Here is a 17,316-nt window from a genome sequence, read left to right on the forward strand (position 1 = left end):
TGGGGCAGCCACCCATATATTATGCCCTGGCTGCAAATGTAGGTCAGTGTCCAAAACAGAACTGATTCAGAGATGAAAAGATGGCGGCTTTAAAGGCCGGGACCAGAAGTGATGTCTTCATGGCTGCCAGAACCATGTGGGATTTCCCGTGAATGGTCTGCAGAGGATCAAGAGAGAAAGTCAGTCACCTCGCCACCCTCTAGACTGGTGTGGAACTATCGCTATTCAGGCCTTTTAGCTGCCTCCCATTCTCACGTGTGTCACAATAGATAGATAGATAGATAGATAGATAGATAGATAGATAGATAGATAGATAGATAGATAGATAGATAGATAGATAGATAGATAGATAGATAGATAGATAGATAGATAGATAGATAGATAGATAGATAGATAGATAGATAGATAGATAAGTAAATAAATACATTAAATAAATATACACACACATTTTGGTCTGAACACACACCAGAATAACTATAAAACAAGTTAAATCAAAGGAAAGAAAAGTTCTGACTTGACTGTCACAGTACCAGTGAGGCATTATGCAGATGTATTGCTGTTGGTGTGTTTCATGACATACTTCTTCTGAATATTTTTTTGGCTGAAAGTACTCAATGTTAGTGTATCAGAGAGGGATTGTGCAACAATGTTCATAATGGTACTCTGCTTTGTTTTAATTCTCTCCTTCGCTACTACCTCCAAGGGATCCAGAGTACATCTTCTAACTGAGCCTGTCCTTTTAATTAGCTTGTTGATTCAGTGGGCTGCTCTTGAAATGATGGTATCAACCCAGCACAACACTATAGATTTGTAAAAGATATGAAGAATGTCACTACCCACATTAAAGGAACACAGTTTCCTAAGGAGAAAGAGCCTACTCTGCTCTTTCTTATATAGTTCCCCTGTGTTTCAAGACCAGTCCAACCTATCATTAATATGGACCCCTGAGTCCTTGTAGGTTTGATTCACCTCTGCATCCACTCCTTAGTGACCAGACATAGTCGCTCTTTGGTGCAGTTCCCTTGTATTGCTGATATTAAGATGCAGACAATTCTCTTTTTACAGACAGATGGATTTCATTGTTTCCCAAAATGACATGGCTTACAAACTTTTGAGCTTCCAGAAAAGTGATGGAGTATTATATATTTACAAATGGTACATGTTTGAAAAAGCAGTCTTAAGAATTTTATTGTACAATATACAGTACAAACATGGAATGTGGTCCCTACTGGACTTTCAAATTCTGATGTAAACTTTTGTTTTTGTCAGCACAAAATTCATATATGTTCAAGATACTGATGCTACAGTATTTAAAAAGGTGTATCGCCTTTGCAATATTTAAACGATATATCATAATTTTAAAGGGCCTTCTATACTGTTGGGTCTAAATCTCATTAGCAAATGCACTCAAGGAACAAATTATTGGGTTCACTACATTTATACTGGGTAGGCTCTGTAAAAGGTCTGTGGCTCTTTACAATGTCCCACGCTATTTCTGTGATGAAATTACTCTGTCTTATTTTGCATCATAGTAAATTTTGCTGGCCATGTAGGCTATCTAGAAGTGAGCAGGTTTTATCATTTCTTAAATTGCTCTGAGGGGCATATAATTTTCCAAAGTCACCAGGACACCTTTTGTAGTAATTCTGGATATTTGCACATTTTGGTACCGCTATACTTCTCTGACAAGGAAGACACAGAGGTTTACTGTTTATTTCAGTGAATGTGAAGTCTTCTTTCCATTCTTTGTTAAATGTTCAATGCTCATTTAAAACTTTTCATTTTGACATTTTCTTGTCATTTTCTCTAGTAGCTCTCTAAACTATTTGTCTGCTTCACGTTGTGAATCAGAAAGAAAATAACATCATGTGAACGGAAAAGACTCGTAAAACAATAGTGCACACCCTTCTGAGAGAAAAATGAATGTGCTTGTTTTGAGCAGTTTTAAAAATTATTCCTAGACTTGATTATAATACAACACAATACAGTTTATTTATGTATAGCGCAAAATCACAAAAGAAGTGCTGCAGTGGACTTTAACAGGCCCTGCCTTTTGACAGCCCCCAAGCCTCGAGTCTCTAAGAAGACAAACAAAAACTCCCAAAAAAACTCCTGTAAGGAAAAAAATGGAAGAAACCTGGGAAAGGCATTTCAAAAAGAGACCCCTTTCCAGATAGTTTGGGTGTGCAGTGGGTGTCAAAAAAGGGGGTAAACACAATACAATATACAGAACAGAACACAAGTAATCATCAATCTTTATACAGTGCATCCAGAAAGTATTCACAGCGCATCACCTTTTCCACATTTTGTTATGTTACAGCCTTATTCCAAAATGGATTAAATTCATTTTTTTCCTCAGAATTCTACACACAACACCCCATAATGACAACGTGAAAAAAGTTTACTTGAGATTTTTGCAAATTTATTAAAAATAAAAAAATTGAGAAAGCACATGCACATAAGTATTCACAGCCTTTTCACAACCATTTCGACCTTAATTGAAATATTTAGTTGTTTTGAAAAACTTTTAATTCTGATGCTTTAATAAACTTTAATACAGACTGTTCAAAAAATGATAACAAGAAAAACAAAAGAATATTTTATTTAAGGTCAAATTTTAGTTTTTAAATATTGTTTTTTTCTTAGTCTGATCCCATTTTTTTTAAAATTGAAAACCATTTATGGTCTTACCTTTATTTGTAAATGAAGGGCATGCACCTGTCCTTCTCCATGAAAATCTCCATCACTTTCTTGTATCAGTCATCCTTATTTTCCTTTAGTTTTAAAAGTCCTAATTTTCCATTTTGGCAGTCAGTCGGAACAAAAAATAAAAATAAATGGACCGCTGCAGTGCACTTGACTTTCTGATATCGCTAACTTATTGGCATCTCTGAGTAGAACAGCAGCAACAAGCACCTGTTGGACTCACATGCGCCCCCTTCAGTGCGGCACGGTACTGTCTGCCTCACCTTGTGCCTTTTCACTGTGGATTTATGTCCGATCAGCAAGACTAAATATGTCACACGCATTCATTAAAGATATTAGGCAGACTGTGGAAAGTCAGGGTGTATAATAAACGTGTCTGCAAACATTATATTGGCAATATACAGAGAGAGACAGCAACAGGTTGCAACAGGCCAATTGCATCAACCCTGTATGTGAGGGAGAGTGCACTCCGAGGTGAGACTCGGCTCATCGCTGCCACACCTCGCATTTCTCCCCTGTATTTGAGCAGTATATGTGCAAAGTCAGTGATTTTGACTATAAAATTATCAAAATTATTGAAATCATACAGAAAACAAATATATAGCACAGACCAGTGGAAAAATTTCTTTTATGTTATCATTATTAGTTTTTTTACTTTTCATGATGACCTGCCTCCCCTAACTACACATCCCTGCTCTCACTAGCAGCCTGGGCTGTTGACACAAGTGCAGGGTGGGTGCATGGATTCAAATTGTTGGCTCTACCATCTGTGTGCCTTAGCAGAAATCGATATTTATCAGACCAGACTATGTTTTTCCAGTCTTCAACTGTCCAGTTTTGGTGAGCCTGTACCCACTGCAGCTTCAACTTTTTGTTCTTGGCTGACAGGACTTCGGTTGTAGGCCATTCACCTCAAGGTTTGACGTGTTGTGCATTCTTAGATGCTTTTCTGCTCATCACAGTTGTACAGATTGGTTATTTTCTTTATTGTAGCATTTCTGTCAGCTCAAAGCAGTCTGGTCACTTTCCTCTCTCAAAAAGAAGGCATTTATGTGTGCAAAACTGCTGCTCACTAGATGTTTTATTTTTGTTTATCATAACATTCTGAGTAAATTCTAGAGACTGTTGTGCATAAAAATGCCAAGAGATCAGAAGTTGCGGGGATACTCAAGCAACACAAACAATCATGTCATGGTTGAATTCACCAAGATCACATTTTTCCCCATTCTGGTTTTTGATGTGAACATTAACCAAGGCTGCTAACCTGTGTCTGCATGATTTTATACATTGTGCTAATACATGATAAGCTGATTAGACAATTGCATGGAAAAGCAGGAGTGCAGGTGATTTTAATAATTTGATCAATGAGTGTATGTGCCAATTTTTAACATATTGGTTAAAGGTTTCATCATGTTTTTATTTAATGAAATTTCCAAGAGCAAACTCTTTATAAATTATTTTAAAAATTCTGATAAGAAAACCATGTGGTCAACATCAAAAAATAGATTTTGTCAATCGTTGGCAATATTTTTATCTTTTATTCAAGCCAATAAGCTAATTTAAAACTAGACATAATTTACAATTATGACCTGTTTATGGGTTGAGCACCGCTGGTTAATTGACTTGCTTTGGTTCATTCGATGAATTATTGGTGGGAAATGAACCAGCTTGTACTTGTAGATTTCTTGTCCAACCCCTTTGCTCTTAGATCACCCTCTGAAGGATGAAGATAAATAATAGTCATTCTTCAAAAATTAATAAAGATAAAAATGCATTTTACATTAAACATACTTAAAAAACTCCTTTAATTATAAATCCCAAATATTTGTATTAGTATATGTTAGGATAGATAGTAACCTCCAGTTAGTCTGATCCGGATAAGGTGGGTTTCACAGTAAGCAGATATTTGCATAAATATTATGATTACCTATAAAAAATTAAAATATTGTATATTACAGAGAGAGTTTTTAAAATTGCAATGCATTACTGACAGATGGGATATATGGAGCAGTCTGTTGAGTTGTAGGCTGAAACAAAACAGAATTGATTTTTCCATTTATGATGCTGAGAATAACAGTAACAATATAGTATATAATAAATTTTATTTGAAGTTGCATTATATGGTTTAGGGTTATTTCAGCCACAAAAGTGTTAATAAATGTTGCTCACATGCTTCACGTTGAAAAACTGTAGATACCGGAACTTGTTTTATGGAAGTAGATAAATAAATGTGTTGGGAAATAGAAAAGGGGCAGGACAAAGAATGATGTACAATTTGAGCATATATAGAGCAGCACTCCAGGGCCACTGATCACTATAACTGACAAGACAAGAAGAGCAAAACACTTTCAGCTTTAGCATTCTGAAATTGTTCCTGCATTCAGGTAAGATTTGAAGAAATTATTTTTCAGTTTTTACAGGCAACAGCAGAATAGGCAAATTAGTTTTACGTAGAAGGAAAACATGATAATTTTTGTTTTAATTTGAATGGTATCATTTATCAGCTTATCAAAAAACAAAATCAATTCATTTAAAGCCGGAAAACCTATTATTACTTAATATTTAACAGAATGTTTAAAAATATTGAACTTGAATATGAATTCCAAATATGCTCCTTCTAAAACTTTTAACATCTGGATAGATATTAGGAAGGGAGCTTTTTAAAGTAAGTGCCTTCCCATGTTGCAGAATGTGATATGTAAACAAAATATATCTAAAATATAATGTTAAATTTAAACTGTACAATATTGCATATATGTTAAATAATAACCTATAAAAAGGTCGAGCTGTTTACAGTCAGCCTCTATATTTATACCAGTTCTACTCATTTGTACTCAATGTTTCTGAGGAATATGCTTACTTATAAATATTATTGTGGCATTCCTTAGATTACATATCAAACAAGCTTTGAATTTCAGTTTGAACTGTGAAAATATGCTGATTAATGTCACTCATGTGTAATTCTGTTGTATTGATGTAATTGTAAGTGAACATATTTTAAACCTATTATTAATTTTTATGTTATAAAACTATGGTTTGAAACACATGATTACATAATAGGTGTAATAATGTATCTGAGAAAAATTTGTGTAAAAAATTATGTTTTTGTATGCTACTGGCGTTAAAAAAACAAGTATAAATGGAATACTAAATCAGTTACATGCAGAAAGGTTATTGCAGGCACTTGAATGAATTACTATCCCACTTTCATTCATTAAAATTATTACACTAGCTATGACTTTCTGTTTTTCTCTCTTTCACAACAAGTTCATCTGTTAGATGGAATGGGAATTAAAATGTATTTTTTAAGCTTCATAAATCTGTTTATTTATACAAGGTCCAGCTTCTGACATCTTTAAAAAAAACAGGACAAGCAGTTTAAAAGTTTAGAAATAAAAAGTAATAAATAATAAAAATATTTATTGACTTTTGGCGTGGGAGAAAAAAATGCAAAGCCAAAAACAGAGGAGAAAATGAGAAGCCTGGTTTCAGCATTTAGATACAAAGATATGTTGACTTCACAAGCAATGCTTTATGACTTTTTTTTTAATTAAACAGTTGTGCTATTCAGATGTAACAAAAGTGACATCTGCTGGTTTTGTACAGATTTTTCTGCTCAGGGCATTAAGCCAATTTTATGTCTTACTATTTAAGAGCATTATAGTCACATGTTATATACATTCTATATAATTCCATTACATTTATTAGTGCATTTTAGGTATCTTAAATACCTGTTCTGTCATTCTTTGTGTTATTGTTCCAAGCAAACTGATCTTCATGTGCAATTAAATTATTTTCTTTTTTCCTTACTCAAAAGCATTACATATTTATTTATTTTCATAAACAACTCAAAGAACAACAGAATGACAAATGAAAATATTTGATCAGTACATACATATTGAATCACATTTAAATGTATCAAGAGAAATTATGGGCCTAACTGTAGACAATGCAACACAAGACAGATTGCTCTTTGATGGTAAGCAATTTTTCTGTTAATAGCAAATATTGGTTAATTAATATTATGATTTACTAAAATTAATATGTTTTAGTTTAGTCTTAAATGACTAGTTTCTTTGATGTATATTGCAACATCCTGAAATAAATTGGCATCCAGTGCAAGCTTGGTTCATTCCTTGGATTCTATGTTTCCTGGATAGAATCTAACTCCCCATAGCCCTCTAATGGAAGAACAGATGAAAAAATGAATGAACATAGGTTTCAATTAAAAGGATTTAAAAATATTAGCAAAAGATAACTTGGGGTTGTAGCAGGCTGGAGACCAACTAGACAGATGGACAGAGCATCAGTTCATCACAAGTCCAATTTAGAATCATCGATTAATCGAATATTGTATTTTTGGAATGTGAAAGGAAAACCAGAGGATCCTGAGAAAAATCCCACAGAGACAGGGAGAACAGCCAGTTCCATTTAGACAGTTATCTAACACAGGATTCAAACCTGGGACACTGCATCTGGAAATCAGCAGTGCTAACTATTGCACTACTGTTTCATCTTCTAAAAGAGGTATTTACTTTTTAATTAAAAATAGTACAAATAGTACTGATTACATTTTAATTTAATAAATAAAAAACAGGCTGCATGGCACATATGTTAAAGAAACATATGATTGAAGGATGGCAATAGCTTTTCTTTTTCTTTTTTAAGGGGGTCATATTCAATCAATTCAATTACAGAGCAGTATTTTTTAAAGTTGTATGGTCCAGCAGTGACTGATGGCTTAATGTAAAAATTAAACAAGAAACAGCTCAAATCCACTTTTCCAGTGTAAGCGATGAGATCTTAGGTCTCTTTGAAAGTATTCAGGCCTTGTTGAAGGTTATAGTTAAACAAGTTTCATTTTGAAATTGCATTAAAAGGTTTGCTTTCTTTATCTGTTCTCTCACAAAAAGTATCAGATTTATTAAATGTATAGATTGCTGATTACTTATTTCGTAAAGTACAAGTAACTCTAACCTGACACCCCTGTAGCTAAAGAAGAATGACTGCGGAAGTGAGTCAAGTACATGGTTGAAAATACCTCTAAGTATGAATTCAGTGAGTCTACAGTCAAAAGAAAGAAGTATGTAGTATTCTGATAAAGAGAGAGGTGGGGGGAGCGCGTAGAGGTGTTAAAAGGAGTCAATAAGTCAGAGATTCTCTGCATGTAGACAAGTATTCAAAACCTCTACAATAAAGCCCACTGGGACAAATTCATTTTGTTTTACTTTTGTCTAATTCTTTGTACTTGTGTTTTCACTTATTTATCCCCCCTTGTGTACTTTTTTTTTGTAAATTAATCATGTATATTCTCGTGTATGCTTGCTTAGAGACATTAACCTTTTACAATATAAATACACCAAATAGCTGGGTAGTTTGAATAGATTTAAAAATTAAAAGATGCAGTGTTTTAAGGCTTAAGGACACCAAAATATAAACAAAAAAATAATTTCTATCATGTAAATTATATTGCTATTTGGTCTTTAAAGAAAAAACATGCCTAAATCATGCAGATGTTAGAAGACTAAGGACTCTCAGCTGGCATTTTCAGAGTTAAATGATTAATATGTGATTAATGTTGTAGTGTGTAAGAATGCTTCTGTGTTTAGATAAGGGACAAAATATGATGACTAGGAACATTTACTCCCTGTGTTGCAGAATTAAAAGCACAAACCTGTTAAAGGCAAATCAAAGAGATAAAAATCAGTGCTTGGGTCTGTATTGTTAAAGAGTCCAATAAAGGTTAATAAGGAAAGAAACTAGGGTATGAACATTTTTTAAACATTAAATATAGTATTCTTTTATAGATACATAAAGATATGAATCACCAAAACAGACTTAGCCAAAAGGCCTCAGTATGCTTAGTAATAATTTTAATTACAGCCTAAAATCCTTCAAATTATTCATTCATCCCTAATGCTAAATTGTGTAAGATATAAATCCTCTGTTATATTACTAGTTAGACAATATGCTGAACTACTTTAAAATAAGAAATCTGTTGCACATTTCCTATAATTATTGGAAATTAAAACATCATTTTCTATCCCACATGTGGTTCTTCTCAGCTTTTTTTAATTTAGCTTACTTCACACTGATATGTGAAGAATGCTATCAACATTTTCAAACAAAGTATCACTAAAATTACATACAAACACACAAAATAACAGCATCTTACAAAGGTTTACACATACAGCATAATTCATGAAATAAAAAAAAATTAACATGCAAAAAAAAACACATCCAAAATGCTATTCAAGATTGTGCGATTGTAACTCCAAACACACCACTGGGGAACAAACAAAGAATTTTTTTTTTTAAAAATTCAATAAAAGTCAATTATAGTGACTAGTAACACTATTAATTTTCATTGTTTTTAGCATGTCTAATGCTTTCATGCAATGCCAAAATAATGAGTATTCAGCTTCAAATGCTGTGACTAATGGTACATATCTTATATTGACAGGCAGATCATTACAGAGACTGGATGACCTAAAGCTAGTGGAAGTTTTATTTAACCTAGGATTCTTTAAAAGGCCCAAGTCCTTTGATTGAATTGCATGATTTAAAGCATAGGCATTAGTAAATGTAAGGTAAAAGGAGGTCATTTAAGACTTTAAGTCCTCTAAAAGAGTTTTTTTAAAATCATCTTTACTCTTTATTCTGCCTTACTCTGTGCTGTCCGTGCAACGCGGCTGCAGAGAGCTTAAACAACTCGGCACATCCCACATAAAAACGACAAGGGGTGAGCTTTCTTGAAGGCTTTTACTGGACATACCTCGTTGTAAACTGAAATATATACAAAAGAAACATACATGTATATACAGGTGTAAAACCAAAGACAATAAAGAATGGTTTACAAAGCAATACATAGCAGGCAGTATACATTAAACAATAAACCTTTAAAAAACACTTACAAGGCGAATGATTTCCACGGTTGGCTCAAGACAAAGAGAAGCGCGTAGACAGAGGTTCAAATTGCTGCCTACCACAACTAACCAGACCTAGGGGTTTATACACCCAAAAAGATATGCTTTGTACGTGACCGAAACAAGAGATAAAGGGGTGCCTACATGAGACACATGAGGTATATTGTATTCAAATGATTATTAGGCGACCTACATGCTTTACGTGAGTTTCATAGACATTTATGACACCACTGTGAGTGTGGAACATGGCTGATAGGTGTGTTAATAAATGACAAGATGAAGGGGAGCACAGCTCAACAAATAACAGCAAACAAGATGTGGGGCAGAACACCCTTAATAGGAAGTAATTTCAATAAAGTAAAGATGTGGAGTTATATTGTTATACTTAATCCTTGTTATGATCTTTGTTACCATATTTTGAGTTAATAGAGAAGTGATAAATTTGAGCAGCCTGATCATAACACATTAAAAAAGTAAATTTTGCTTGACACGAAGGGATGAGTATTTTTTCTATTCCGCATATAAAGAAAGTAACTTTATTTTACAGATAGTGCTCTTTTCTCAAGAATATTGAAATTCACACTGCTATATTGCTTTGTTCAGTGCCCATGTCCAACTCACTGTGTTACCCTAAACAAACCCTTAACTAGTGTATGCTCCTGTGGTAAATAATAATAATAATAAATAAATAATGTATATGAACAATTATAGCAACCATGTGGAATTATAAGGTGTTTTGGTTAGGGGTTCACTATAGAAAGGTGCCATAAATAATACTTGTTTTCAAGTGGGAAATAGCAGGTCTCATATATCACGGAAATGTAACAGCTGTGGTAACTGGCCCGGACACAGACAGGCGGACACCGATGGTTCATCACTCAACACATTTATTTACACCGTTCATATGTACAAGTGCCACACACAACCCCAGTACTTCCCCAAAGTCCAGGCCCTCAGGCATTGGGGCGCCCCCTGGCGGGCCCCTATAAGGTTGAGCTTCTGAGCTCTATTCCCCAAAGCCACCAGGGCAGTCACCCCCTCGTGGTCTGGAGGAGGCATGATCCCTCCTCCGGTCCTTCTGTGCATCCCGGCTGGGTGCCACCCCCAGCCGCTTGCCACACAGCTAAAGAATACATTTTTGTCTAAAATAATACCTTGCTTTCCTGTGGATTCAGCTAAGCCAATATAAATGTCTTTGAATTGAGAGTCATCAGTATTGTTTATAATGGCCTGATTCATAACAACTGAAACAGGTTCAGTCTTCTCCTGACCTTAAAGAAAAAATGTTTTCACACACCTCAATAAAGCAATAAAGCAGTAAATGAATGCCATAGTGTATGACAAATAATCCATTTTAATTAAGACCTGAATTTGAGTTTCTACACCATAGAAATGAAAGTTAACACTATGTTTCTCAGCAACATCTCCCAAAAGAAATATAAAAGAACATAAACATAAAAAGAAAGTCAAGAATTGACCCAAGCACCAAGCCCCAAGGGATGCCATGCCTAACTGCACACAATAATGAGGGAATAATCTCTTTGGTGGATTTCATGTATTAAAATGATGAGTATGAAGAAAACCAAATAAAAACAGTGCCTATCACACTGAGTATATTCTAACGGGTGAGTAGTAGAATACTGTGGTCAAAGCTATCAAAAGCTACAACTAAATGCCAATTGGAGGAGTTTAGAATATATAATACAGATCATTTGAAAGACTCAAATGAAAGTAAACAGGTACTGTAAATGTTTTGGGAACTACAGGTTGTGTCCAGTAGTGAAAAGTCAAAAGAAATGTTAAGAAAGGTTAGGTGCATCACTAGTGATGTCTTGGCAGCTTTTTGCAGTTTGTGTATGACTTTGTTTTGGGAGGAGATCCTTTCCAGGTACTACTCTAGTCCAGAGTGACATTGGACTTCCTGTGGACTTCCTGTGGTAATATGGGTTAGGTAGAGGAGGAAGCGGAAAGATAGGAGCTGACACAGTCCATACAGGAAATGGTGTCAGTAATCCTCCAGTGATTTCTCCCCCAGTATTCCCCTAGTTATCTTCTAAAAGTAATAAAGATCCTTCCACATATTCAGACCATAGCCTCTAGGAAGCTGGAGCATTCCCCAAAAAGCACTTGGTGCAAATAAAGAATAATTCACACCCACACACCCCCCCCCCCCCCCCCCCACACACACACACACGCACACACACACGCACACCCACACACATACACACACACATCAAGAGCCAATTTAGCATTGCCAATCCCCCTATTTGGCATGTTTTTAGACTGTGAAAGGAAAGTGATGCACACAGATAAAGCCCATGCAGACATTGGAAAAATGGACAAACTCTATCCATGTAGTACCTGGAACTTGATCCACTGATATTTAAGATACCTGACTCAACCACCCACTAACAAATTACCAATGTCAAATTTTATGGTTATATTCAGAAAACTGTGGCTAATACAGTAGAAAGTGTGAGTGAAATGGGCATGTCTGAAGATGGAAAGGTCATATTAATTTTGGTAAAGTTAAATTTTTAGAGACAGAATATTCTTTATAATTGTTTAAATTTAAATGTCCATATTTGAATAATAGACTAGATTTGTATAAATGACACAAATGTGAAACATTTGCCTGTTCCAGGAAACTGCTTTCAGGTAGAGTAAATAAGAAATGTTTTGAACATGAGAAACTTTATGGTTTGGATGAATTTATTTCTTGAAATATTCTTCTAAGATAAATCTTCTAAATCTTGACTTTTAATGTATATCATGAAAAAAAAATAACAACAACTTAATAAATGAGAATAGGATTTAATCTCATAGTATGACATCTTACATTATCAAAATATCATATATGATTTTAAGATGTCATTCTCATACTTAAAAGAAGTCAGTTATTTATTGCAACTTAATACATAACTAAACTGATCTAGAGAAAATTTGTTACTCATCTTTATCTAAGTAGCAGTGATGATATTTAATATGCCCTAACAGCTTAAACCTTTTACTAATATGCAATGACATGTGACTTACAATTTTAAATTTTCATAGTTGAGTTATTGTAATGTTTGTGATAAATACAAGAGCCAGTGGACCAAACATTTTTTCTACCCATTAAATTTTAAATGCTACAATTCATACACCATTTAAGCCTTTCATTGAGCAGCAAAAAAGCTTAGAGTGGGAATCTAGTGGAAATACAGTAGACTGATGGATTCCATGTTTTTCTCATAGTCATCTATATCTGGATTGTTCTAGAACAGCAAATAGAAAAGATAATATTTTATGTCAAATATTTAGCATAGTTTGCAAAGAAATTTTACAGATTTTTCCTTTTACTTTAGTAATAAGCATGTAATGTTTTATGAAATTTCATACTGTCTCCTTTTCATGCCATTTAATGACAGTATATCAAGATACAGCTGAGGTTTCTGACAGTATCAAATTCAAATATCTTTACAGCTGAGTGTGAAAAGGTCAGGATAAGAATTAGCACTTCCAAATCTGAGGTCAAGCACCCTTCCTGGAAACATGTGGCTGGCTTTGTGCAGAATACTTCTGATAATTTGTTCCATGACAAGTACCTTTGGGTCTTCTTCGTTAGTGAGTATAAAGGTTATATTGAGACTGACCAACAGATCGGTGGAGATGTTGTGGATTTACAGATATTACTCAGGACCATGCATGATGAAGTGTGAACTTAATGAACCTTGGACAAATATATAAATTTGTAGATCTACAATCTCACTTATGGTTGTGACCTACGGGTATGGATTGAAAGAATGAGATCACTAGTATGGTCTGGTAAAATAATGTTTTGATGAAGAGTTGTTGGGTTCACTCTATGTGATATTGTGAGAAGCTCAGGAATACAAGAGGACCTTCACAGACAACTGATTAGGATCCAGTTGGAGTTGTTTGGTCATTATTTAGTTAATATACCAAATGGTGATTATTTGGTAAAGTCTTCTGATAGAAGACCCAGTGGTAGACTGAGGACTCTCTTAGAAGGATTAAATCTCTTGTTTAGGAGATCCCCAGAAGGACCTGAAGGAAGTTACTAAAAATATGATTGTCTGTTTGATACAACTTGTTATAGTACCTTATCCAGAAAAGTATGTTATGGTACCTTAATCAGAAAAGTTTACATATGGTAAAAATTATGTCAGTGTATCAAGTATATTAAGCTACTTCACACTCAATTAAATTCACTTAATTTTACCATGGTGCCATTTCACTGGACACATTTATAAATATACTATATTGAATGCAAAGCATAAAGAGTATACAACAGCATAATATCATAAAATTGGAGTGCTGGAGCCTATCCCGGCAACATTAGGTGCAAAGCACAATTTGCCAGTTTAGACATTAGAAAATTAGAACAATCTAGACAAGAACAGACCATTCAGCCCAAAAGAAACTCACCAGTCCTATCCATTTAATTCTTCCAAATAACATTAAGTCTAGTTTTGAAGGCTCCTAAAGCCCTACAGTCGATCACATTACTTGGTAGCTTATTCCATGTGTCTGTGTTTCAATGTATGAAGAAATATATCCTAATGTTGCAGTCACCAATTAACCTCACTTTCATTTCTTTGGGAATGTGGCCAATGGACGAAGCACCACAGCACTGTGTCACAGAGCATGCAATGTGATATTAGCGCTTGGTTGGCGCTGACCCGACACAGACTGACACCAGAGGCACGGGCAAAATAAACAAAAAGTCTTTATTTTCTTCAGTCATGGGACACATCTTCCCCGTGTCCCACTGGCCCTACACAGTCCCAAAACACAAATAAAACACCCCAAATCACACTCTTCTTTCCTCCACTCCTCCCAGGACAGCTCCATCCTCCTCCTCCCGACTCTGGCGCCCTGAGTAGTGGCTGCAGGCTCCCTTTATAGCCCACCCAGAAGTGCTTCAGGTGGTAATTAAACTCAATTAGGGTGCACTTCCGGGTATGGCTGCGTTGCCGTCCACATGCGCTCAGGAAGTCTTGCAGCTCCCCCTGGTGGTGGCCATGGAGCCCAACCAGGATGAGCTCCGGTGTTATATATTACCGGCCCTGATGCAACCCAGGGGGGCTGCCACCAAGTGTTCTGGGGGACGTAGCGTGAATCCCATAGCTGCTCTCCCGGATCCAGTGGCGAAGGGGCCTCCCGGCCAGGCATGGGCCCCGGCCGTCCGCCACAATACATATGTCAAAGGAGACAAAATCATATCCCATTTTTATAGGGATATGCAACTGGATTAACAGCAACTTGATTAATATCATTTTTATTGGCATTAATAAAAAGGCTTCAAGAGTTCTTTATTAATGGTGCAGATCATGCTGGAAATTATTGTCTATTTTAAATAAAAATGAAAACAGCAAACCCAGAACTGATTTAACTGGCTCTGCATTTTTTCTCTCTCTTCTCATCAGTTTTTACTGTTATTATGTGATTGGACTTTTTAGCATCATTACTTTAAAGACAAGAAGAAAATGCTTACTATTGAAGCCCTCCTTTAAATTATTTTTAAATTAGAAAACAAAGCCATTATTACAAGAATGGGCATGGTACAAAGAGAACTTCTGAGTTGGGGCTGGTTGTTAAATCTTATTATCTCAAACGACTGATAAAATGATCTTTAATTTAATACTTCAGAAAGTTAGTTTAATGCTGACATCAAATAGCTTTTGGTTATACTTTATTAAAGCAAACTGGATAGTAAAAAACTTGGAAAATGAGGATATTGTGGGTTCAGTGAAGTATTTAGTTTAAAAACTACAATGAAATAATTGTTCACTTTGAAACATCTTCATACACCAGTATTCCTTTGAAACTTGAATGAAAAAAAGTTTTATTTTACATTGGTTAACAGAAGAAATTTGCAATTATTATTAACTGTTCATTTTGTGATGTGTGAGTCACTGTCTTACAGCCGAGAGAAGAAGCTGAGTCTAAAAGCTTCAAGAAAACCAACTTTATTCCAATTTACGGTCTTTATTCAAGCAGGATTTATCACTTCAATATACACAGAAACAGTAAACAAGCAATGATGGGGCCAGGTCAGTGTCTGGGTTAGAATGATCCCCATATCAATCATTGGGTGATAGACATGTTACATGGGAAGGCCTTGAACTTGCAGTTGCCTCAGTGGCGTCACGAACCTGCAGTTGCTTCGGTTGTGGACAAGCAACCCTCGGCAGATGCATCAATTGTGTTTTCAGCATGCACCACAGTTGGGGAGAGTCTCAAAAGAGCTCAAAAAATCTCACAGTTTGTAGTGACTAAAAAGTGTATTCATTCCTTGTAAATTTTAAGATTTTATTGTTATATAACATTGAATCACAATGTATTTGATCTGGCTTTTTTGAGATTGATTAATGTGACGGACAGGCAAGAGTGAAAGGAAAGGTCTACAAGACTGTAATGGAACCAGTTATGTTATATGGGTTAGAGACAGTTGCACTAACAAAAAGACAGGAGACAGAGCTGGAGGTAGCAGAGTTAAAGATGTTAAGATTTGCATTGTGTGTGACGAGGATAGACAGGATTAGAAATGAGTAAACTAGAGGGTCAGCTCAGATTGGATGGTTTGGAGACAAAGCCAGAGAGGCGATATTATGTTAATTTTGACATGTGCAAAGGATAGATGTTAGGTATATTGGGAGAAGGATACTAAGGATAGAGCTGCCAGGCAAGAGGAAAAGAGGAAGGCCTAAGAGAAGTTTATGGATGTGGTGAGAGAGGACATGCAGGAGTTGGGTGTGACACAGCAAGATGCCAAATACAGGAAAACATGGAAACAGATGATCCTCTGTGGCGACCCCTAATGGAAGCAGCTGAACGACAAAGAAGAAGATCAACAGAAAAAGACTCTTTCATGTCAAAAACAGGTCCTGACAAAGTGATCTTGTTTAATTTAAAAGCTAAAGCGCAAAATAATTGATCACATAACTTTGTCACCGCCTTCATGTTTGTTTTTCGCAAACACCCAGTCTATAGCCAACAAGATCAATAAGTTGAGACAATGGATTTCGACCCACAGGATGAACAGCTGCACCTCTCTTTTCATCGAAACCTGGCTGAATGCTAACATCCCTGGTGCGGCTATTGAGCTTGCAGACTGGACTGCTTACTGCTCGGATCAAAACGCTACATTCGGTAAGGACAAAGGCGGGCGAGGTGTGCATATATGTAGATAATGTTCAAAACTTGCCCTACTAAAGTTAAACTTAACAGATTTTAGTCCTTGCATCACCGCTTTATAAAACACTGAGAATTCTATTATATTATGGTCACTTGACCCTAATTTTTTTCCTTATTATTACAAAATACAAAATCAAGACAGACTTACATTAATATATTGTGTTAAAAAACAGTCACCGATTAAGTCCATAAACTCTTGCTTTTGCACTCTGCAATTTGCAAGATTAGCCCAGTTAATATTCGAGTAGTTAAAGTCCCCTATGACTATAATTATGACTATAATGGCCCCCTGTACACTTGCCTTTTTAATATTATTAAAGAGATGTGCATTGAAATTACTGTCTGCATAGGAGGGTCTATAGCAGATTGCTAATATAAGGAATCTTTCCTTAATGCTATCCAAGCGAAACCAGACATCCATACTCAGGTGTGGTTCATCAGCCACCTCAAGAAGACTTGTATTTAAATTCTGCTTTACATA

The 17,316-nt window shown here is 35.4% G+C and overlaps 1 protein-coding gene across 1 annotated transcript in view; it reads left to right on the plus strand.

Moving 5' to 3' along the window:
* The first annotated feature begins 4,997 nt into the window (after positions 1-4,997).
* LOC114649702 (prepronociceptin-like) overlaps positions 4,998-17,316 on the plus strand; it is a 68,352-nt gene continuing 56,033 nt past the window's right edge. Inside the window, exon 1 of the mRNA XM_051924281.1 lies at positions 4,998-5,090. The gene's annotated coding sequence lies outside the window, so the exon portion shown is untranslated. The remainder of the gene's footprint in view (positions 5,091-17,316) is intronic.

The sequence above is a fragment of the Erpetoichthys calabaricus genome, chromosome 3 (genome assembly GCF_900747795.2).
Source record: "Erpetoichthys calabaricus chromosome 3, fErpCal1.3, whole genome shotgun sequence".
NCBI classification, from domain to species: domain Eukaryota; kingdom Metazoa; phylum Chordata; class Cladistia; order Polypteriformes; family Polypteridae; genus Erpetoichthys; species Erpetoichthys calabaricus.